The sequence below is a fragment of the Giraffa tippelskirchi genome, chromosome 1 (genome assembly GCF_054371585.1).
Source record: "Giraffa tippelskirchi isolate mGirTip1 chromosome 1, T2T-mGirTip1v1.2.pri, whole genome shotgun sequence".
NCBI classification, from domain to species: domain Eukaryota; kingdom Metazoa; phylum Chordata; class Mammalia; order Artiodactyla; family Giraffidae; genus Giraffa; species Giraffa tippelskirchi.
In genome coordinates, this window is record NC_137275.1 from 159,024,872 (window position 1) to 159,048,926 (window position 24,055).

General features: G+C 41.3%; 1 protein-coding gene and 1 pseudogene across 1 annotated transcript in view; one reads left to right on the forward strand and one right to left on the reverse strand.

Moving 5' to 3' along the window:
- Positions 1-24,055, forward strand: part of GLIS3 (GLIS family zinc finger 3) — a 674,355-nt gene that overhangs the window by 81,388 nt on the left and 568,912 nt on the right. The gene's annotated exons all lie outside the window — the stretch shown is intronic.
- On the reverse strand, positions 2,225-5,072 carry LOC145516323 (elongation factor 2 pseudogene; annotated as a pseudogene).

Below are 24,055 nucleotides of genomic sequence, written 5' to 3' on the forward strand. Positions count from 1 at the left end.
CTTGCCTGGAGAAACCCATGGACAGAGGAGCCTGGTGGACTATAGTCCATGGGGTCGCAAAGAGTAGGACACCACTGAGCACGCATGCATGCATATTATGAAGTGTTGCACTCAATGCATAGTATGAATTATTGCATAATTCAGCCTCATCTGCTGCTTCTCTCCTGCAAAATTTTATTCTCCATAATTTGGAGTGTCTTACAGTTCTTCAAACCTGCCATGATCTTTCAGGTGTCTACACTTGTATATGGTCTCCTCCGCCTGAAATGTTTCTTTTCCTCTTTGCTGGAAAATGTATTTATCCAGGTTTGCGCTCATTGCAGCATGTAATATCTATTTAGGAAATGTTTATGAAATGAAGGAATGAATGACTCCTTCATCCCCACAGAGTTAACCACTCCCTTCTCTGTACTATCTCAGAACTTTCTGTACCTGTCAATAGTAGTGAAACTATCCCATGCCACATTGCATATTTATGTATTTTTCAACCACAAATTTTTTTTGTCACCACCATATCGAATTTATTATTCCATTGACACTATTACAGCTGAAGATGCTCATGGTGATGTGGCACAAAATTTCCTGCCTTCTAGTTTCAAGGAGAATGTCTAACCACTTGTTCCTTCCTCCCATCGAGGAGAAAATCGACAACAGTCCACTTACCCAAATAAACCTCACCGTGCTTGTTTAAAATTTCTTGGGGTGGGAGAATTTGACTTTCCCTCTGAAGAAATGAGAAAGAAAAAGTGTTGGGTGTCTGCAGGGGTTAGTAGTCAGCTGCCTGTTGCTCTGGCTAAGCCATGAGAAAATCACCATGGGAAAAGAATAAAAGCAAAATATAGCAATACAGCATAACCCAAGTAAAAATACACCGGGTTGATCAGTTGGGGTCGTCATCCCCTGCTAAGCTAAGGGAAAACATAGTGTGGACCTTGGAACGCCGGGTCAGCGCCAGTTCAGAACGCTGCTTGTGCACACACTAAGATGTTTTCCCAAGGCATATGCAGGTCTATGACCTCCAGCTAGGTGATAGACCTTGTTCAAGAAAATAACAAAGAGAGTTTAAAGTAATCAGTAAAATGGGAGACATGACCAGGAACACTAACACAACAGATACTTTCTGCTTGCCAAAAGACACTAAATAAAAGTGATGCGGCTCTGAGGAACAGGGCTCTTGATCCAAGAGGTCTTGAGTCCCCTAACCCCATCTTTAAAACTTTAATTCTGTCTCTAGTTTCTTTTTCCCAAACTGTGCGGCGACCACTTTCGATCCCCACCTGCTGCGCTGGCTGCAACAGGTGTCACCCCCTTTCTTCCACCTCCACTGGCCAAATAAGTACTTTCTGCAAAGGCATTTCTGTTGCTCTGAAATGTTGAACCAGATATGGAAAGAAATGGCATCAAATGTTCATGATGAGTGGGCTTCCCAGGTGGCTCAGTGGTAAAGAATCCTCCTCACCAATGGAGGATTCCTGGGTCAGGAAGACTCCCTGGAGTAGGAAGTTGGCAACCCATTCCAATATTCTTGCCTGGAGAATTCCATGGACAGAGGAGCCTGGTGGGCTACAGTACACGGGGTGGCAAAGAGTCAGACATGACTGAGTTTCTAAGCACACTAGCTGGTGCATTTATGATGAGGATGGTACCAAGTGGGCCCCAGAAACCCTGCAGGCGGAGCATCTCGGGTCTAGACAGTCTTGCGAGGGGTCGTGAGGAGATCCCAGGGCTTGAGGCTGTGCCCAGGGGGCTGAGCCGCTACAGCAGGCTGCTGACGTCTGTCCTGGAAGTTGTCTGGGGCTGGGACGCCTTCCTTCAGGCCTTTGTGCCTGCGCGTCTCCCCCACGACCTGCTGGGTTAGCTGGTGTGGTCAAAGGGGTCTGCGGGCAGGGTCTGAAGGTGCCAGGAAGGGGAAGGCTTGGCTGCCTGTGTGGGCCCTCAGGTCGGCGGTGAAGCCAAAGGACTTGTCGACGTGACTTCTCATCAAACAGGGGGGTGCCGGCCACCTGGGACTCCTCAAAGACGTGGCACCGCTTCCTATGCAGGACAGTTGGATGCCACCAGGCCCTTGTTGCGGACGCCGCATCTCAACAGGTGGACGGGCTCCATGGCCCGGGGCAGGCGGTCAGCACGCAGTGTAGAGGCTGTACCGGATGTGGGAAGCTCTGTGTGGATCCGTGCGCAGCGTCAGACTGGGGACGTGGAAGCACATGCCCTGCGTGTGCCCTCACAGCTCCACTGCTTGATAGCCGGCTGCCACGCTGTTCCGATGGATGTCACTGAGGTAGTGCTGGGTGACTTGTGCTCGAGAGGTCGAAGTACCGAGGGCCTTGGCGCTGTCTCACTCACACTTTACACCAGATTGAGACCTGCTACTTGGGCTCCTGAAAGACAGACACCTCTTGTGTCCTTGGCTATGGAGTCAGGGAAGAGCCGCGCTTTTGTGTACAGCCGGCTCTGCTTGTTGGGAGCCTTGGACCAGCACAGCATGGAGGACTCCTCGTTGATGGTCTCACGGTGCTATACGCCCGGCTAGGATGTCCTGGTGGAAATGCCAGTGTGGTTCTTCTCTCGGTCCTTCAGGTAGATAAATAGGTGCAGCTCATCACCCCATTGATGAAGCGATCCCCTGATTCCTCAGTGATGAGTTACACCATGAGGACTGGCTTAGCCGCCCTCTTCAGCCCCTCTACCGGCTTGGGCAGGTTGGCCAGTTCTTGGCTTCTGTGGGAACTCTTAACAATGGGGTTCACACTGAACTTCATCACCTGCATGTTGTAAGCATGCTCAAAGATGCTGATGGTTCCTGTCTTCACCAGGAACTGGCCCATACCCGTCAGGCCTACAGTGTCCCCGCAGGGCATGTCCCTGATGGACTTTACGTAATGCTAGACAGATTCCTGATGGCTGGGCGCGTGGCCGGTCGCTTGATGGCTCTCTTGGTGTCTCAGCTGATGCCCGGCCTTGAAAAATACGCCTGGATCATAGTCAGCAGCAGTCTTCCCAGTGGGGAGAACACTCCATGGTCTAAGGTAGGAAGAAAAGTTAAAGAAACCGTGGGCTTGAAAAACACCTGAGTACAGCATGGGGGTTGAATGACACTTGCAAAGGGCTGTCACATCACAGGGAAGAGGGATAATGTCATTGAGGCTTTGTGGTTTAGATCTAGACTAGTGATTGGTGACTAAAAGGAGATAATTTTCAGTTAAGAATTAAAATGAATTTTCTAATTCTTAGAGTCGTCTAAAGGTGAAATACCTAGAAAGATACTTATCTTTAAAGATAAATAAGTAAAGATTAAGTGTTCCTTGTGGGATGACTCACATATCTGATAAGGATTGAATTTAAGGACTTTTTGGCTTTTCCCAACATGGCATCCTTTGGTTCACTGAACTTGTGTTGTTTTAGTAAAAACACTAGGCATTTACTTATTGTAGCATAGTGAGGGATTCCTCATTTATGTGTTTTATGTGTAATGGAAAGACCATGGTTTGTGGACATAGACCTGGGTTTGAAACCCTCATTTGTCATTATTGTAGTACACTTTTTGAGAGAACTCAAGTAAGTTTCCAACCCTCAATTTCTTTGTTTTAAAAGTGGGGATGCTACAATATTTACCTCCTAAGATTGTTGTGAATATGAAGTATGTGACAGAGTACCTCACAGTATGCTCTAGAAACATTTGTTACTAATATTAATGGTATTGTTGTGATTATTATTGTTAGACATCTTAAAATTTTGATTGATTAATTCTGTTTCTAAGATTCTATCTTAAAAACTATTCATGGACACACACAAAGATTTATCCAGAAAAATGTTTATTATAACCCTATTATATATATTTATATAAGTAATTTATTATTATAATGGAATAACACTAACACTTGTTAGTGACAAATTTTTTTTCTGAGCATGGTGATTATGAGGAGAGTTTATCTTTATTATCTTTCTCTTTTTCCCTCCCTTAATATTCTACTGTGTATATATATTTTTATAGTAAAGAAATTAATCATAATAAAGCATTAAGGAAGAAGTCAATTCCTCTTCCTCAGGGGTGGTTGGTCTGAGTGGGGAGGCAGGGAAGATGCCAGCATCAGATGAGGATACAGGTGGATAATCTTCATCAGATGAGAATACAGGTAGATAATCTTAAAGTTTCTCTGTACCCTGAAGCATTTTATGCAGTCAATGAATAGTACAGATGCTAAGTGCTACAGGAGATTAAAAGTTTGTTGGGTTGTCTGGACTGGCTTGGACTTTTGGAAATCTCTGAAATTTTTATTTGCAGAGGGAAGCTGAGGAAAAAGTGAGAACAGGAAATGTGAGAGGTTGCAGAAACAGTCCTGCTATCAAACTGCAACAAATTGATACCCTTGCTGCTACTAATTCACCAGAAACAATGAACTGTCCCTGTTGTGTGTCAGGAGATTTTTCTTTATTTAGAAATTTGAAACACACTTTAAAATTTCTCATTCTATGATCATTTTGCAATCATTTTTCTAAGAGGCTGAGGCATCTGCTCTTGGTTTCTGGCCCTCTGCAGGGCAACATTGTGAAACTGAAGCAGCTGAATGTTGATAGGTGACTTGAAATTGTGTCAGTGACATTTATAACCTAACATTGTACAACAGCATTTCAGTTGAGGCTTTGGTTCCCAATTTGGATATCAAGGAGTAGAAAGTCTTTTATTTAATATGCATTAGACACCAGAGTTGTGTCATGGAGCATGGTGGGGTGGGTAGGATGCATAAATCTATAGCTATTAACCAACTGATGTTGGAAATTTCTCAAAAAGAAAAGCAGTCATTACCTACACTTTGGATGTTCAGGAAGATGGTAGGTGGCAATTTAGGTCCTAAAGTAAGGCAATGAGTGTCATCTTGCTGTCCAGGAAGAAAGATAGAGTGGCTGGTTTTTAAAATCTATTTATTTATTTGACCAGGAAAACGGGAAAGAACAAAAGAGAAAAAGGGAGAGAGCAGAATGAATTTCAGTGCTATTGGCCATGGGTAATAGTCCTTATTTAAGGACAAAAGCTGAGATTGACAACTTAGAAAATTAACTTTTACCTTCATGTAGAGTCTCTAGAAAGTTCTTTTCCAGTGATGATGTTGTTGTTCAGTCGCTAAGTTGTGTCCGACTCCCTCTGACTCCATGGACTGCAGTGCACCAGGCTTCCCTGTCCTCCAGTATCTCCTGGAGTTTGCTCAAGTTCATATCCATGGAGTCGGTGATGCTATCTAACCATCTCATTCTCTGCCACCCTCTTCTCCTTTTGCCTTCAATCTTTCCTAGCATCAGGGTCTTTTCCAAAGAGTCAGCTCTTTGCATTAGATGGCCAAAGTATTGGAGCTTCAGCTTTAGTATCAGTCCTTCCAATGAATATTCAGGGTTGATTTCCTTTAGGATTGACTGGTTTGATCTCCTGGCTGTCCAAGGAACTCCCAAGAGTCTTCTCCAGCACCACAGTTTGAAGGCATCAGTTCTTTGGCACTCAGCCTTCTTTATGGTCCAACTCTCACATTCATATATGACTACTGGAAAAACCATAGCTTTGATTATACAGACCAGTGAGGGTGAGTCCTGGCTGCATGAAGAATATTGCCCCCAAAGCTGCCCCATCTTTTTTGTTTTTCCCGACAACATCACTGTTTTTTTAAAACAGGCCCCCAAGACCGAAACACAAAGATCATCGAGGTCCAGCAACCAAGGTTCATTGCAAGCATGGTCCCCACAATGCAGATGAGATCAAAACTTATGAACACCACTGACACAATCTCTAAACAGAATGTTGGGAAGTTAACTCCAAAAGGCCAGAGCTTCTTAAGTACTTAGTGGGGAACAGATGGGACTAGCTTGATGCCCTGTAAGTGAAATGACTGATAGGCAGCCAAGAATGCAAAAACTCCTCCAGGGGATCATTGTAAAATGTGAATAGAGTGTAGCTGTTCACTGGGAAAATGGAGGTAGTTTAGTAGATATTTAGGGGAATAAGTCTTAAAGGAGAGAAATCTAGTAGGGTATTTGGGGATTCTCTAGGACCACTTGGGCTCCAAAATCACTGTGGATGGTGACTGCAGCCTTGAAATTAAAAGACACTTGCTCCTTGGAAGGAAAGTTATGACAAACTTAGTGTATTAAAGAGCAGAGCCATCACTTTGATGTCAAAGGTCTATATAGTCAAAGCTATGGTTTTTCCAGTAGTCATGTATGGATGTGAGATTTGAACCATAAAGAAGGCTGAATGCCAAAGAATTGATGTTTTTGAATTGTGGTGCTGGAGAAGACTCTTGAGAGTCCATTGGACTGCAAGGAGATCAAACTGTTGCCGAAAGAGGGACCCCTTCCAGAGCTTGAAAGTGGGCTCTTGTCTAACACTTGGAAATGAATTGTCCGAGGAGACACATGTGCAGACAAAGCAATGTACTTTATTGGGAAGGGGCGCCTGGGTAGAGAGCAGTAGGGTAAGGGAACCCAGGAGAACTCCTGCCACATTGACTCACAGTCTCAGGTTTTATGATGATGGGATTAGTTTCTGGGTTGTCTTTGGCCAATCCTTCTGACTCAGAGTCCTTCCTGGTGATGCATGCATTGCTCAGACAAGATGGATGCCAGTGAGAAGAATTCTGGGAGGTGGTTGGACATTTAGTGTCACCTTTTGACCTTTCCTGAACTCTTCCAGTTGGTGGTGGCTTAAGTTCCATGTTCCTTACCGGGACCTCCTTTCATAAAACAACTCATGCAAATGGTTACTATGGTGCTTGGCCAGGGCAGGTGGCTTCAGTCAGTGTGCTTCCCCTGACAAAACCAGTCAATCCTAGAGTTAATCAACTCTGAATATTCACTGGAAGGACTGATACTAAAGCCAAAGCTCCAATGCTTTGGCCAATGATGTGAAGAGTCGACTCGTTGAAAAAGACCCTGATCTGGGGAAGATTGAGAGCAAGAGAAGGGGGCAACAGAGGATGAGATGGTTGGATGGCATCACCAACTCAATGTTTGAGCAAACTCCAGGAAATAGTGAAGGACAAGGAAGCCTGGCGTGCTGCAGTCCATGGGATTGCAGGGAATCGGACACGACTTAGTGACTGAACAACAGGAACTAGGACCACTCAGCTAAAACAGGATAAAGAGGGGGCCCACTTCTATAACTGGAGAGCCATTTACAATTCAGTACTTCCCTCTTCACTGAAACTTAAGCCTCTGAACACAATAATTTTGTGGTCAGTCAATATGAAGAAAGGACAGATTATCCAGGATATCTATTTTTTTGGAGATAAATGCTCAAATGGAGAAAATCAAGGCCTGATGTTACCTGCTGCTGCTAAGTCGCGTCAGTCGTGTCCGACTCTGTGCGACCCCACAGACGGCAGCCCACCAGGCTCCCCTGTCCCTGGGATTCTCCAGGCAAGGATACTGGAGTGGGTTGCCATTTCCTTCTCCAATGCATAAAAGGGAAAACTGAAAGTGAAGTCGCTCAGTCGTGTCGACTCTTAGCGACCCCATGGTCTGCAGCCTACCAGGCTCCTCCATCCATGAGATTTTCCAGGGATGTTACCTGAGAAGGGTTATAATAGACCTTTGAAGGCCCCCTTTAGATCCATAAATCTAGAATTATTTTCAGCCATTTTAATGGGTTATTAATGCAACTAGAGAATTGGAATTCAGAAATGTTTAAAATATAGCCAGGTATGAGCTTGTATGGAAACTGCTTTTGGAAAACATGCAGTACCCGACCTGTTAGTAATTAAGGTTAATTTCTAAACAGTTCTGCTAAAGTAAGAGTTCTATATCACCTTAAAAATAACGTAATAAATAGCTCATGATAAACCTAGATTGGTTTGTTCATCCAGGAATCAGGAATAATTTAAGTTAATAATATGAGAATAGACCTAAAAAGAAAATTAAACTTGCAAATAACTTCAGATGTTATAAAACAAAAGGTGAGTAAAAATGCAGTCTGTTTGGAGTTTAGTTTTTCTCACAAGCTCATTAAGCATATATTTCTTAAACTTGCTCTTTGGAATGCTAATGCCAAGAAACTAACACAATGAAATCTCAGGCCTCTGGCCAAGGAGAGGCTTGGTTGTAGTTTAGTGGCTAAGTTGTGTCGACTTTTGCGGCCTATGGACTGTAGCCTGCCAGGCTCCTCTGTCCATGGGATTTTCCAGGCAAGAATATGGGAGTGGTTTGCTATTTCCTTCTCCAGGGTATTTTCCCGACCCAGGGACTGAACCTAGGTCTCCTGCACTGCAGGCAGATTTTTTATCGACTTTAAGGACAGTCTTCCTCTCCTTACTTACTCTTTTTGGTTCTCACTTACTCACATGAAGCCTAGCAGCCACAGGACATGCCATCGTTTCTTTTCAGAGAACTCAGTTTATTTGCCCTGTTGAGATTTTGTTTCTATTTTCTTGGCTAGGTTTCTACATTTCTCTCTTAGGAAAGAAAACTGATGGAAAGATGGATGCAAGTATGGAATTACTGAGTCTAGGGAAGGTCAAAGTTTGCTACTTGAGATTCTTTTCATTGGGCCAGAAATATTAATTGGGAAGTAGTGACACCACCTGGTCTTCTTGGGAATCTTCACTTAGTTCATTGAAAAAATGGGCAAATTTTTATTGCCTCTGCTTAAATTGTGTTGGGCTTCCCTGGTGGCTCAGATGGTAAAGAATCTTCAGAATGCTGAAGACCTTGGTTCTGTCCCTGGGTTGGGAAGATCCCCTGGAGAAGGGAATGGCTATACACTCCAGGATTCTTGCCTGAAGAATTCCATGGACAGAGGAGCCTGGTGAGCTACAGTCCATGTGATCATGAAGAGTCGGAAATGACTGAGTGACTAACACACACACACACACACACACACACACACACACACACACACACACACACACTGTGTTAGGCACAGTAAAAGCTGCATAAGAAATGGAAGGGTCCTGTAACACACACACACACACACACACACACACACACACACACACACACACACACACACACACACACTGTGTTAGGCACAGTAAAAGCTGCATAAGAAATGGAAGGGTCCTGATCTTGAGGGGTTTATTATCTGAGGAATATTTCATATGCCTTTTCTACCCCATCTTTCCCACTCCTTACTCCAGGTATTCTTATTTAGGAGGTTAGGAGTGAGAGTGGGGTACTGGTATCTGGATATATTTTTCTGAGAATTCTGATAATAGAATGATTCATGGGAAGACTCTTGACAGTTTACCTGGAGAAATACTCTAGAAATGAGAGAACCAAAGAACTGAAAGAATTCAGAGTAAGTAAGTTCAAAGCTAGCTAGGGTAATCAGAGAGGTTCCAATGAGGAGGAGATTCTTGTAGATCTGTGTAGAAAAGCAGAAGATAAAAAATAATAATAATAAAGTAATATGATCCCGGAGATATTCCAAGGCAGGGGGAAGGTATTTTATCTCTTATATATGTTATTAAATAATAACCTAATTCTCCAACTTAATATCAGTTTCTATTCTGGATTCTTTATTTCAAAATATTTATTTATTTATTTGACTATGTTGGGTCTTAGTTGCGACACATGGGATCTTCATTGCATCATGTGGGATCTTTCATTGAGGTACACAGACTCTCTAGTTCCAGCACATGGACTTGGCTGCCCTGAAGCATGTAGGATCTTAGTTTGCTGATCAAAGATCAAACCTGAGTCCCCTGCATTGCATGGTGGATTCTTAATCATTGGGCCACCATGGAAGTCCCTCTATTATGGATTCTTATGGAACACATGAAATGTTCTCTAATCTCTGCTTTTAATATCTAATGTGATCACGTTTCCCCTGATTTTGCCAAGTGTATCAGTCAGAATATTGTCAAAAAACCAGAAACCACTTCTTTTTCAAATAGAAGTTCCAAACAGAAGTTTCAAACAGAGGGAATTTAATACAAATCTTGGTGTTATGGGTGTTGGAAGGGATGGAAGGAAAAAAGAAAAAGCAAGGGAACTTGAGAAGCAAAAAGGAGAAAGAGTGATACTGAGAGATTAGTATTTGTAGGAAGCAACAATAAGCTCTAGGACTGGGGGAATAAAAGGGAAAAAGAGTTGTTATCAAGCCCAAGATCAGACTTCTAGGGGTTCTACCTCGCCAGTGCTAGGGCTGTAGAGGATGGTTTTCCTGGCCAGAGCTAGGATCACAAAAGAAGGGCAGTTACTGCAGAAGTTTGGATCACTGATGGGACTCAACTACTTCAAGAAACTGGCAGAAATGAAAGAGTATGAAAAAGAAATAGTGGTTCTTTCTCTTTCCAGAATTTAGTAGAAAGCAAGCTAATGAGTGAGTTTGGGAAATGTAGTTTGTAGATCAAGCCCCAGCAATGCAGAATAGTTGGAGGAAGGTGGATTTGGAGCTGAGGGTCAACAGGTAGATAATTGGAACATCAAATAAAATGAATCAATATGTACTTCCTTCAGGAAGACAAATGAACGCATCCCAGTCAGAGGTTCATGCGTGACTCCCAGCAGGTATTAGTACTAAAATATGCCTAAGTCTCGTGACAGCCATTTAGCAGCTCAATCCAAGAAAAATAGAGAATGAATGTTGTGAAGGTTGGTGAATACTGTGTGAATGTGCAACTCTTCCCTTGGCTCTTCTCACTTTAACCCATCCATCTACTTGTCCATCCATCCATCGAGTTGTAACAACAACTGGATGTCACTAAGTTGTGTTTGACTCCCTTCGATCCCATGGAGTGCAGCACACCAGGCTTCCCTGTTCTTCACTCTCTCCTGGAGTTTGCTCAAACTTATTACATTGAATCGGTGATGCCATCCAACCATCTCATCCTCTGTTGCCCCCTTCTTTTCCTGCCTTCAATCTTTCTCAGCGTCAGGGTCTTTTCAGTGAGTCAGTTCTTCGCATCAGGTGGCCAAAGTATTGGAGCTTCAGCTTCAGCATCAGTCCTTCCAATGAATATTCAGGGTTGATTTCCATTAGGATTGAATGGAGTTAGTGCCTACATATGCCAGACATTGTGGTACACACCGAGGATGCAAAGATAATGTCATACAGCCCTCCTTAACTAGCTTGCAAGCCAGGCAGGCAGTGGATGAATTTGATAGTCACATAAAATGCTTCAATAACCATATTATTTATTCTTTATACTTTTCACAATAGTTTCTCATCTATTCTAAAATTCTTGTGGGATATTTTTAAAAGGTATTTTCACATTGAACATATTTTAATTTATTTCTTGGTAACATGCTTTCCTTGAATATCATATATCATTTTCTTATAAGGACACTTATATTTTTACTATTTTGTCACTCAACTGGCTCTTAATCTCCTTTTTGATGAATAGACTTTTTCCTCTGACCAGTGACTTTCCTGAATCTCCTCCTTCTTTGTAGGCCTCAGCAGTGCTATCATACTAAAGATTGCCACTGTTTATTCTGTGGCCATTTCTATCTTCCCATGTTTTTCTTCCAACTTTATACAGCATTTTAAACTCTTAGATTTGTCCTTTTTTTCCCCCCTTATCTTTACACACTGGCTCTTATAGATCAACTTTAAAGATGTTTTGTAATATCAGACATTGCTATGATTCCTTCTCTCCTTGCTGTGTATTCTGAAGGGTCTTGTCTGTTCATCCCAGAATTTATATTAAATTAAGTGCACTTTCTGCTTTTTACCATTTTTTTTAAACTCATTGTCTTTAAAAATCTTAACTATATATTTGTAGTGACCAATGTTTCTCAGTGTTCTAAATGGACTACCTGCCTCTGAATCACCCAGGGATCTTATTTAATATCCAGATTCCTCTGCCAAGTCCAGTCCTACTGATGTATAATCAGTGGTGTGTGGTCCAGAAATTTGCATATTTAAGTTCCCTAGGTGATTTTAGTCACATTAAAGTGTGAGATGCATTGATGAAGGTCTTTGTCTTCAAGCTCTGAAGTTTGAAAATGTCACTTCATTTGGTGCTTTTGAAAATACTGTTGTTTTTAACAGAATACTGTCTTATCGACTTCCCAGATGGGCAATGATGTTTTAAGTTTGCCCCCTTTATTCTGAAATCATTTCAGTTTGAATCAGCATACATTCTTGTAGTAGCATACAGCCAAGATACCTTCTAGATTTGAAACCTTGCCCCCAAATACTCCTGTGGAGTAGAGCATGTATTGATGTCAGGCTACAGTTGGTGAAAATGAGGCTCAGAAGGAGTACGGGACTAGTGAAAGTCACATAGCCAGATCATTGTAGACTTAGATTGAAGTCTAGACTTCCTGGGATCCTTTCCCTGTGTTTTCTCCGAGTTTAGACCTCTCTTTCTTAGATTGATGCATGCTTGCTCAGTCGCTCAGTTGTGTCCAACTCTTTGTGACCTCACTGTAGCCTGCCAGGCTCCTCTATTCATGGGATTTTCTAGGCAAGAATACTGGAGTGGATTGCCATTTCCTCCTCTAGGGGATCTTTCCAATTCAGGAATTGAACCTATGTCTTCTGCATCTCCTACTTTGGCAGGCGGATTCTTTATCACTGAGCCATGTGGGAATGTCTGTGCTAAAAGATGAACACACACATACACATTTCCATTCTTAGCAATGTACCATGGCAGGTTTTGAATATTGACCATTTTTTCTACCTACTTTTTACAACAATAAAGTGAAATTTTTTCTCCAAGAGCAAGAAGATGCTTGAAAATGCCCCTGTGAATTAAGTTTATTCCCTGAGTGATGCTGATTGTAAAAGGTGAGGGATGGTACATGCTGAATTGAAGCAAATAGTCATGCTAATTTCAAGGTCCACTGAAATAGCAGAAAACAAGTCAGCTGCCACCATCTAATAGAAATGAAGCAGCTTGAGGTTTAGCTCCCAGATCTTGAAATTTTATCAACTCAAAACAGCTTATAAGTATTTACATGTATTTACATGTTTACTCTCCCATCTCTAGATAATTTGCACTGAAAGAAGAGGCTGAGGTTGTCAGTCTTCCAAAATGGCTAATAATTAAAAAAAAAAAAAAAATTCCAAAAAAAGCTGTTAATACCAAGAAAAGATTTGGCTTTGCAACATTCTTTTATGTTTAATATTTGAATTTGGGCTTAATGAATTTGGGGCTTCCCTGGTGACTCAGACACTAAAGAATCTGCCTGCAATGTGGGAGACCAGGGTTCGATCACTAGGTAGGGAAAATACCCTGGAGAAGAGAATGGCTACACACTCCATTATTCTTGCCTAGAGAATTCTATGAACAGAGGAGCCTGGCAGGTTACAGTCCATGGATTTGCAAAGAGTGGGACACAACTGAGAGACTAATACTTTACTTTTTTAAAAAATGTATTTAGAAAAATTGTAACATTTAAAATAACAATACCACAATAATGAGAACCAGATAATAACATCTGCCTTTCTCATTTTGTCTCTTGATTTAATATTTCTCCTCTCTATGGTCCATAATAGGAATGATGGGTAATCTCCCACTGCACCAATCAAAATCAAATCTCTGTCTCTGAATCTGTTTTTTTTTTTTTTCTGTCTCTTTCTCACCTGTATAATTACTGTATCTACTTCATAGGACTGATTAGGGTTGCTAGGTGAAATACAAGGTGCCAAGTTAAATTGTGATTTCAGGTAAACAATATAAACTTTTGGTATAAGAACATTCCAATGTCTCAGATAAACAGTGAATAATTTTTAGTATGATTATGCCCAAATATTTCAGATGTTTTGGACATGCTAAAAATGTTTTATCTGAAATTAAAATTTAACTGTCATTGTGTATTTTTATCTCCAAACTTTGCAGCTTGAAATGGAAATTAGGTAGTATGTGTACAGTATCTGGCACATAGTAAATGTTCATTAAGATTGTTTTCATAATTGAGCTTCTACTGACTCTAACAAATAATAATAATTCAGTTCAGTTCAGTTCAGTTCAGTCGCTCAGTCGTGTCTGACTCTTTGCGACCCCAAGAATCGCAGCACGCCAGGCCTCCCTGTCCATCATCAACTCCCGGAGTTTACCCAAAGCCATGTCCATCAAGTCGGTGATGCCATCCAACCATCTCATGGACCATCCAACCATCGTCCCCTTCGCCTCCTGCCCCCAATCCTTCCCAGCATTAGGGTCTTTTCCAATGAGTCAACTCTTCACATGAGGTGGCCAAGGTATTGGAGTTTCAGCTTCAACATCAGTCCTTCCAATGAACACCCAAGACTGATCTCATTTAGGATGAACTGGTTTGATCTCCTTGCAGTCCAAGGGACTCTCAAGAGTCTTCTCCAACACCACAGTTCAAAAGCATCAATTCTTGGGCGCTCAGCTTTCTTCACCGTCCAACTCTCACATCCATACATGACCACTGGAAAAACCGAAGCCTTGACTAGACGGACCTTTGTTGGCAAAGTAATGTCTCTGCTTTTAAATATGCTATCTAGGTTGGTCACAACCTTCCTTCCAAGGAGTAAGCGTCTTTTAATTTCATGGCTGCAATCACCATCGGCAGTGATTTTGGAGCCCCAAAAAATAAAGTCTAACACTGTTTCCACTGTTTCCCCATCTATTTCCCATGAAGTGATGGGACCAGATACCATGATCTTAGTTTTCTGAACGTTGAACTTTAAGCCAACTTTTTCACTCTCCTCTTTCACTTTCATCAAGAGGCTCTTTAGTTCTTCTTCACTTTCTGCCATAAGGGTGGTGTCATCTGCATATCTGAGGTTATTGATATTTCTCCCGGCAATCTTGATTCCAGCTTGTGTTTCTTCCAGCCCAGCGTTTCTCATGATGTACTCTGCATATAAGTTAAAGAAGCAGGGTGACAATATACAGCCTTGACGTACTCCTTTTCCTATTTGGAACCAGTCTGTTGTTCCATGTCCAGTTCTAACTGTTGCTTCCTGACCTGCATACAGGTTTCTCAAGAGACAGGTCAGGTGGTCTGATATTCCCATCTCTTTCAGAATTTTCCACAGTTTATTGTGATCCACACAGTCAAAGGCTTTAGCATAGTCAATAAAGCAGAAATAGATGTTTTTCTGGAACTCTCTTGCTTTTTCAATGATCCAGCGGATGTTGGCAATTTGATCTCTGGTTCCTCTGCCTTTTAAAACCAGCTTGAACATCTGGAAGATCACAGTTCACATATTGCTGAAGCCTGTTTTGGAGAATTTTGAGCATTACTTTACTAGCGTGTGAGATGAGTGCAATTATGCGGTAGTTTGAGCATTCTTTGGCATTGCCTTTCTTTGGGATTGGAATGAAAACTGACCTTTCCCAGTCCTGTGGCCACTGCTGAGTTTTCCAGATTTGCTGGCATATTAAGTGCAGCATCATCTTTGAGGATTTGAAATAGCTCAACTGGAATTCCATCACCTCCACTAGCTTTGTTCGTAGTGATGCTTTCTAAGGCCCACTTGACTTCACATTCCAGGATGTCTGGCTCTAGGTGAGTGATCACACCATCGTGATTATAATAATTATAATTATAATATTATAATTATAATAATTTTAATAATGCTAATAATAATTAGCATTTATTATTTTGCTATTTCTAAAACCTTCTAATATATATGACTATTCTGATCCTCTTGATGACTCAGTGATATCACCATCTGCCAGATGAGGAAATTAAGCCTGAAAAACATATTTTACTGACTGTAGAGTTATCCACAATATGCTGTACAATCTTTTATTTCATAGACATGTATTTTTGAATACTGGCCTCATTTCTAATCACAGCTACTATAAATATTATTGAAATGAACATCTAAGAACTTAATTTTTATACCTACTTTATGAGCTCCTTAGTTTAGAGACCATGTCTAATTTGTTTTCCATTGCCCAACCAAAGATACTGCTAATACATATTTCCTAAATGAATGCAATTTCCAGGTTGTTTGCTAGATTCTTCTAATAATGAAAGTAATAACAATAATATTAACTATTATTAACTATCTATGATATACTAGGCATATTTTAGAAGACTTGCATTTATTAATAATAATCTTCACACTGCTTTGTGAAATAGGTAGCATTATTATCCCACTTTATGGATGAGGACTCTGAGGCATGAAGATATTAGGCAATTTCCTGCCCAGTGTTTGACTAATAAGCCGTGGAGCTGGGAGACAATTTCAGGTGACCTGAGTCAGAGCCTACATTCTTACTAATTTCACTCTTCAGCCTCCAGCAGTGGAATTAATGGCTCAGAGAACATGCATATTTGTAAGCAGCTTGATGTGTATTGCTAAATTGGTTTTCAGAAAGATTGCACCTATACATTCTTCTACCAGGAATTCATGAGTGTTTCAGCACAGCTTTTCTTTTTTAACTCTTTTTTTGTTTGCTTTTTAACTTTTACAATGTTGTATTGGTTTCTGCCATACAACAGTGCAAATCAACCATAATTATACATATATCACCTCCCTCTTGAGCATCCCTCCCTTCCCCCCTTCACAGCTTTCTAGGTCATCACAGAGCACCAGACTGGGCTCCCTGTGTTATGCAGCAACTTCTCACCAGCTATCCATTTTACACACAATAGTGTGTACATGTTAATGCTACTTTCTCCATTCATCCCACTCACTCTCTCCCACACTGTGTCCACAAGTCCATCCTTTACATCTGCATTTCCATTCCTTCCCTGCAAATAGGGTCATCAATGCCATTTTTCTAGATTCCATATATATATCTGTTAATAAACTATTTGTTTTTCTCTTTCTGACTTACTTCACTCTATATAACAGGCTATAGGTTCATCCACCTCACTAGAACTGACTCCAATCTTTTTGTGGCTGAATAATATTCCGCTGTATATATGTACCATACCTGCTTTATCCCTTCATCTGTCAATGGACATGTAGGTTGCTTCCATGTCCTGGCTATTGTAAATAGTGCTTCAGTGAACATTGGGGTACGTATGTCTTTCAGAATTATGTTTTTTTTCAGGGTATATGCCCAGTGCCCAGTACTGGGGTTGCTGGGTCATAGTTTTTCTAGCATTGAGTATTCTTATTAAAACTTTTTTTCATATCTGTTAGGTGAGAAACAGTACCTTGATAGTTCCTATGTTGTATTTATTTGATTATATAAGTTTGAACTTTCTTTTACATATAGTTTAAAAAATACATTTTTTCTTTCATAAGGTGTATATTTATATCCTTACCCTTTGGCATGTTAAGACTAAACAAACCAATCCCATGAGTCTTACTGTCATTTATTACAAAGGACTTGCAAAAATCATGTTTGATTGTCTTTCAGTTTTGTATTTGGACCTTTGGCTTATGAAGTTTAATTATAAAGAGAGAGAAATTTGTCCATCATTTCTTTTGTGATTTCTTCTGTTGCTCTTTTGCTTTGAAAGCATATAGGCCCAACATTTTAAACTGGACATGGTAATCCATTGTCTTTTCACAGTCTTTACCACAGAAAAACTTTCTTGAGCCTTTGCAAGCTCTCCTTATATCCTCCTAATTTTTTAGGTACTTGACACCTAAAAAGATGGATTAATTTTTTTCTCTGAACCTTTCCCTACTGACTCCTTTTCCACCTAACAACTTATTCTGAGAGAAAACTTTATCCTTCCTTCAGGGAATTCTTTCCTCCACTAGGCTCATGTCTGAAAATATTTAAGGAACAAAGTAAGCTGTATCTTTAAAAAATCCAGATTGCTAATCCAGCTGTTTTGAACAATAATAAGGCTTTATATTCTGTCTGGTATTTTATCATGTTTCACCCCTTCCCATATGTTATGTGACCCCAGCATCCCTGTGAAGCCCACAGTTCAGGTACTCTCTCCTTTTTCCAGGTGAAGAATCAGAGACTGAGAAGTTAAGTGGCCTGGGTCACAGAAGCTCGTGTAGCTAGGACTGGAGGCTGGTTTTTAACTTCTCTTGTGATCTTTTCACTGCTCCAAAGTTTGGTATAAATTACTTACTATCACAAGTGAGCTAAATACTCACATGGTTATTTTTCCTTTCTCAGCTGTTTTAAAAGGTCCTGATACTTTTCCCCTCATGCCAGAATGTTATCAGTTGGGGACAGGATACTCTGTAACATTTGCTTTATGTGCACACATGTTTTCAAGATCAACAAACACTGATGTATATATTCTATTACTGTAGAAGCAAATATTCCCTTAAAGAGGAGCTTGCGGTCATACTTAGCTTGTATTTCTCATAACTTTACACACTTGAAAGCCATGTGTCTTCTGACTATCTTCTGTGTCAGCCACAAGATGGTACCCTTGCACATGGGAAAATGCTCAAAATGTTGTGTAAAGTGAAAAAAATGGATTTGAAAACAGTATATTCAGTTGTGTGCACATGTGTGTACATGTGTGTACATGTGTATACATGTGTTTGAAATTGGATGCACAATAAATGGGGAACAATTTTTCTCTGAAAAGTGTAGGTAGTTTAATTTTTGACCTTTGAGTATAATCTACATTTTCTATAATGAGCCTGCTTTGTGTATGTGATCCCTTATCCAGGAGATGGGAAGGCTCTGCTGCCAACAGAGGTTTCACTCCTATCCTTGTGGTGGAGGCATGTGATGCCTGAATTGACATCCTCATCAGAATCACAGTGTCGGGAGGGGCATAGTTTCCCAAGAAAGGGATGCCAGGGAGACGTATGCCATTTGTGAGCTTGGACTGAATAGACGTAGTGGTCTTGAGGGTCTTGGGCTGGGCCTGTGTGAAGTGTTCTTTTAGAGATTGGTCAGTGATTGGTTGAAAGTCCTGTGTGTATTAACCCCAATGTTGGTTCTTTTTTAAATGTGCTGTGAAGTGGAAGGGCTTCCTAGGTGGCGCTAGTGGTAAAGAATCTGCCTGCCAGTGCCGGAGGAGTTGTGGATTGATCCCTGGGTCAGGAAGATCCTCTGGAGGAGGGCATGGCAACCCACCCAGTATTCTTGCCTTTCATGTTTTTCTCCTAGACAAGGAGAATTCCATTGACAGAGGAGCTTGGCGGGCTACAGTCCATAGGGTCTCAGAGTCAGACACAACTGAAGCGTCCTAGCTCACGAGTATGCACGAGGTGAAAATTTCAGGACAGCTAATGTTGACTAACAGAACCTTCTGTCATTTTGTTTTGGAGGAGTGAATAGAGTAGGAAGTAGCCCATAGAAGGTTTTGCCTATGACAGCCATTGCTTCAGAGGAGACCAGTTATTCTACCTCATTTTGTAACTGTCCTTGGAGCAGAAATACTTGGCAGTGATGATGTGTAATCAGAAAGCAATATCACTGAGGCAGTTTCAATAGGGAAATCTTTCTGTATACTTAAGTAGCAAAATTGTATAGCAGAGGTATGAATTTGGACAGGCATTTTTTATATTACCTGAAAGCATCATACTACCTGTTCCGTTCATTGTAAGATGTGAAATATGACTGCCCCAAATTTGCACACATTTGGTGTAAATTGTTCAATTGTCACAGTTTGAAAATTTCATGTTTTTCCCCAGATAAGGAAAAATAATTAATTTCACACTGAGAGTTGAAAAGTCTTTTTTAGACCCCAAAAAGAGAATTTGGCCAAGGGTTTTGCATAACATTTATGTAATTCAAATTGATTCTTGGTGTAAATTGAGTTGGATCTCAGAAACATATCAAGCTTCAACAGTTTGTCATCCTAGGGCGGTGGGTCCCAAAGGCTGGTGTGTGGAGGAGCTTTAAGAATCACCCACACCACTCCCAAATTCTGATTCAGTAGTTCTTCACTGAATCCTGAGAACTCCCAACCTTCCCCAGGTAACTCTGACATGCAGTTGGAGTGGGAAACCACTGATCCAGACCGTAGCACATGGAAGCTGTTAACTGCTTGTCTTCCACATTTAATGCAGTGGGTGATCAGTGATGTCTGATAAAGGTGTTCTGCATTCCCCAGGTCCCCTCGTGGTGCCAGTAAAAGTCCAATTTTATGTAAGGAAGTGGCATTTCAAATCTCAGAAATCACAGAACCCAATGTTTCCATGTGCTTGGAACCTAGGGAACACAGAAATCACTTTCCTGTGGGCAGTGTCTAGTTTTGAAATGTGACATTTGAGCATCCAACTTGTGTTTTTCTTTCTGGTACATTTTTGCCTTCTGCAAACATTTATGCAATGCTATTCGTACTAGTCACTGAATGAGGCATTGAGGTGGATAGAAGTATCAGACATCATTCTTGGCTCTGAGAATGCATTGTCCATCAGAGGCTGGGGGAGGATGGTGGAGTCCTACCATCACTGCATGGAGTGGCATCTCCTACTGTGGCAGCAGGTGGGAAGAGCATGAGTGAAATAAGGATAATAGTATAAGTCTCCTTCAAAGGTTCAGTTCAGTTCAGTTGCTCAGTCATGTCTGACTCTTTGCGACCCCATGGACTGCAGCATTCCAGGCCTCCTTGTCCATCACCAACTCCCAGGGCTTGCTCAAACTCATGTCCATTGAGTTGGTGATGCCATCCAACCATCTCATCCTCTGTCATCCCCTTCGCCTCCTGCCTTCAATCTTTCCCAGCATCAGGGTCTTTTCCAGTGAGTCAGTTCTTCACATCAGGTGACCAAAGGATTGGAGTTTCAGCTTCAGCATCAGTCCTTCCAATGAATATTCAGGACTGATTTCCTTTAGGATGGACTGGTTGGATCTCCTTGCAGTCCAAGAGACTCTCAAGAGTCTTCTCCAACACCACAGTTCAAAAGCAACAATTCTTCAGCACTCAGCTTTCTTTGTAGTCCAACTCTCACATCCATACATGACTAGTGGAAAAACCATAGCTTTGACTAGACAGACCTTTGTTGGCAAAGTAACGTCTCTGCTTTTTAATACGCTGTCTAGGTTGGTCATAGTTTTTCTTCCAAGGAGCAAGCATGTTTTAATTTCATGGCTACAGTCACCATCTGCAATGATTTTGGAGCCCAAGAAAATAAAGTCTGTCAGTGTTTTCATTATTTCCCCATCTATTTGCCATGAAGTGATGGGACCAGATGCCATGATCTTAGTTTTTTGAATGTTGAATTTTAAGCCAGCTTTCAAATGTTAGATGAGCCATTATTACTTTAGCATTTTCCCTAATTCTTCACTCTATTTTTAGAGTTTTTAGAATAACTACCTATTTTAGACAAGATTGGGTTCAGGGTGATATGGCCATAGATGAAAATTACCTATTTTAGCAGGTCTGGGCCCCTTCAAGCAAATACCACTTACAACAGGATTTTCATCTTTCAATCATCAGAGAGTCTCCTAAATTAGTTATAACTAGGAGGCTTCTTGAAGCAACTTCCTAAAGTCCAGTAGTAAGTGCAGATGCTGTTTAAATTTTTTTGTTGGAGGATAACTGTCCTTGGGTGGCCCAACCCATGAATGCCTGGCTACTTTCCTGACTACACTCTTTGGCCCTCTCTCTTGGGCAGCTTGTAACAACAGGATGTACCCAGTGCTTCTTGTAGTTGCTGATATACCTGCTAGAAGCCACTGTGGATTTCTCACTTGTTTCCTAACTAGAGATGGTGGACCCATCCCCCAAAAGGTACTCACCCTCCCTTATTCCATCAGCATTCACTGCCTGGAGTGATGAGATCTGTAGTCTTTATTTCTCCTTGGCTGGGACATCTCCCTTTTCCCCTACAAGGTCTGAATGGCATTAGTTCACTTCTATCAAGGCCTTATTCCTTGTATAAGAGACCATGGCTTAGAGGGAAAAGATTCTGTTCTTAATTCATATTGTAAGAGACAGTTTAGTCTTTAATCAGACCAAACTACAGCACATAGTAGGGCTTTCCTGGTAGCTCAGCTGGTAAAGAATCCACCTGCAATGCAGGATACCCTGGTTTGATTCCTAGGTCAGGAAGATCCACTGGAGAAAGGATAATGTACCCACTCAGTATTCTTGGGCTTCCCTGATGGCTCAGATGATAAAGAATCAACCTGCAGTATGGGAGACCTGGGTTCAATGCCTAGGTTAGGAGGACCCCTGGAGAAGGGAAAGGCTACCCGCTCCAGTATTCTGACCTGGAGAATCCCATGGACAGAGGAGCCTGGCAGGCTACAGTCCATGGGGTTGCAAAGAGTCAGACATGACTGAGTGACTTTCACTTTCATTACACATAGTAGGTAGTAATTAGCCTTCCCTCCATCTTTATAAGTGTAATTTGGATTTTGCTGGTAGTTGGATAGAAGGTGGCTCCTTTTTCCTTGTGAAGGGCCAGCTATATAATTTTCAGGACCCAGTGCAAAATGAAGGAGCAGGGTTCCATATTTAAAAAACATGAAAAAAGGTGTCTTGAAAGATATTAAAAAATGCTTTCACCTTTCTTCTGCAGACTCTCTCCTGATTTGTCATGGTGTTTAGAATTTGCTATTTAATGTCATTCTAAGTAATCGAAAGTTAAAAATTTAAATTATTAGCATGAATTTTACCACTTATAATTACATTTTATAAAAAGCAGTCTAAATGCAAGTTACTTGTATGCAGAATCAATGTAGCTGCACAATTTGTATTTCATAGATCATACATGTGTATATATTTCATTCTTACCAGAACAGTAGAAATGCTACACAAAACTAACTCAGCTTTTAAATTTTACTTCTTGATATATGCAGATTCTATCAATATTCTGTACCTGATAAGAAATGAATAACTTAAAGAAAAAGTAGGCAAGGGCTGTCCTACCTTTCCTATTCCTTCTGTGTCACCTTTTTCACCATAAGTAGTTGGCCAATTCAGGGAAGTAATGTGAATAAGAAAGCATATGGTAGGGTTCTTGGTCATTCATATTTCTGTCTTTCTTCATTGAAAGCAAATTCTGATTCAAATGGAAAAAGTGGCCTCCCTAAGGTGTCAGTTGACTCAGTTGTAGATGTAATAGGCTCACTTTGTACTCACTTTTGAGTCTTTCTGAACTCCTGTATGTGTAGATTTACCAGAATTCTGTACTCATGGGGTATCACAAATACTATATGTGATCCTAGTGACAAGAAACAGAAGCAGACTTGCATGTTGGATGTATCTCTTCTGCTTATACTTTTGCTCCACTGTTCCATTGTATGTCACTTACATAACAAGTTCAGAAATAAAATTATTAAAAATTTCAAATGGCAACAACAGGGTATTGAACCAAGTATAGGACTCTTCTGAGCAAAGGTCCTGTGCAGATACACAGGTGTTATGCCCAAGGAGTTTGTGCTACATGAATTCTTTCTAAACTAATTTTTCTTGCCTCAGTACACTCCAGCCACCTTTCATGGCAATAGCAGAGGAGGCTGAATGGAGATTATGCAGCCATATCTTCAGAATATCAGGGATCCCAGAGGAGGGGATGAGATAGTACCCGGTACCAGAAACTACCCATGGAGGCTGTACTGAAAGGGGACTGAAACACACACAGGTGCAGTTATGGCTCGAAAAGGTACAGACAGGCAGAGTCGAGGATCCAAGGGACCACAGCTCAGTTCTGTCCATATTTATTGTGAAAGACACAGAAGGACTAAGAGGTGCCCTGTACCCTTGAAGCAAAGAGTCAGGTCCTCCAGGAGACTTCAGCCAGGCAGTAGATTTGAATTTCATTTTGTAGGGAATGGGGAACCACTGAAAAACATTAAGAGAGTTATGGACTGATTTCTGTGTTTTATAGAGATGACTTTGGCCACAGTGCGATAGTGGGAGAGACAAGGCAAGGGGCAGGGGTCAGCTGGGAGGCTGTCGCAATAGTCCAATATCTTACAGATCACAACAAAAGGTCAGTAAGGAAGGCCACACACTGGGGGTGTCGAGTGTACCAGTGGTAATCCAGGTAGGGAAAAGCACCAGAACTGCTCTCACTGGGCTGGGATTTGTGGGCAGGGCTCCAGCCTTTGGGCGAATAAGTGCTCAGAGTAACACAGGCCACATATAGAAGCTTAGAGGAGAGAATTATCTAAGGAAGAGGAATCTGGGGATTAGGATTGAGGTGGTATCCAGTAGGAAGAGTGAGGTGAAGCTGAGGGGACAGCTTACAAGATAGGCTGACTCAGCAGTTTTAGACAGTGTACTAAGGCTACTTACATGCCTTCTGTCCCTCATCAGTCCTGGAGTTTGCCAAGTTCATGTCCATTGAGTCAGTGAT